Below are 1,317 nucleotides of genomic sequence, written 5' to 3' on the forward strand. Positions count from 1 at the left end.
TCTTATTTTCCTCATTACATCAAGCATGTGCAGTGGAATTTTCTGCTATATGTTTTGAAGATATAAATAACTCAGTGAGTTAATATACTTCAAAGAGCCAATGTAGAATGTTACAAAATGTTACAAGGGTAAGCAGATACTTAAGAGTTCTGATAGAACAATAATTTCAATATAATAGAATATCAATGTTCATCGATACATTTTCCGATTCCACATTGTTCAGAAATTGTCATATCTTAACAGGTTCTTGTACTAGCCTGATAAATCAAAGGTTGGCAGTCTGTGTCCACCAGGTGGTGTCTGAGGAGGAAAAAAGTCTGGCAATTTATTTCTGAAAAATTAGCCATTGAATAACAGGGAGCAGAGGAATTCATGGGTCTGCTATGAGTCAAAATCAAGTTGACAGTAACTGGGATAATATAGTAAATAATAATATCCACAATTATCTGAAAAGGCTATTTTCCTGCTACATTTTTGAATGAGACCAGATTCTCTTAATGCACTTCAACAACAAAACCAAAACATCACTGCTAGCCGACTGTGGTATCACAAAAAACCATCTGTGTTCCATTAGGCTGGTTATTCCAAGTTTTGCCAGCATGTATAATCGTGCCACAGATTTTTGTTTTGGAAAATAAAGTTGATGGATTAAAATATGTTATTAATAAAATGTGTTATTTAGTTAACATGTAATGAGTGTTACTTTTAAATAAGCATTTTAATTTTCTTTCACTTTTGAATATGATGCCAATTAAAATAACCACTGCTATGCAGTTGGTTCTGCCTTACAGCGCCCCTACATAGGATTCCCGAGGTTGTAACTCCTTACATAGCAGAGAGCCTCAACTTTCTTCCAAGGGCTGCTAAGCTCAAGGTGGGTGATTCAAAGACAAGGCTGTCTGCTCCCATGAAGACTGACAGCTTTGGAACCCTGGATCGGGTCCCGATGTATGGGAATCAACATGGTGGAGGTCAAAATATCAACGTAAAAATAGGAAGCAAGTATACCTGGGCTTTAATCATTGTGCTGAAAGTTACCAAAGCAGATAAAGTATATATATATATATTTAAGTAACTTTAAATGCTTACAGGGAGACTATTTTGTTTCTAAACAAATAAATTTTCCCATGCAAACTAGTGACAATGAGACTTTTAGGGAGAAAACAGTAAAAAATAAACTATTGGCTAGATTTGACATGATTGAAATAAGTCACCAACTTTCTGAGATCAGCTGACCTCAGGTTAGTATATGGTATCTCTGGTCCCCATTCATTTTAAGATGCCCAAAGTTAAATTGCACGAGATCAGCTGTATGGT

This window comes from Echinops telfairi, unplaced genomic scaffold, assembly GCF_000313985.2.
Source record: "Echinops telfairi isolate 266 unplaced genomic scaffold, ASM31398v2 ScPeMD7_4225;HRSCAF=4972, whole genome shotgun sequence".
Lineage (NCBI taxonomy): Eukaryota > Metazoa > Chordata > Mammalia > Afrosoricida > Tenrecidae > Echinops > Echinops telfairi.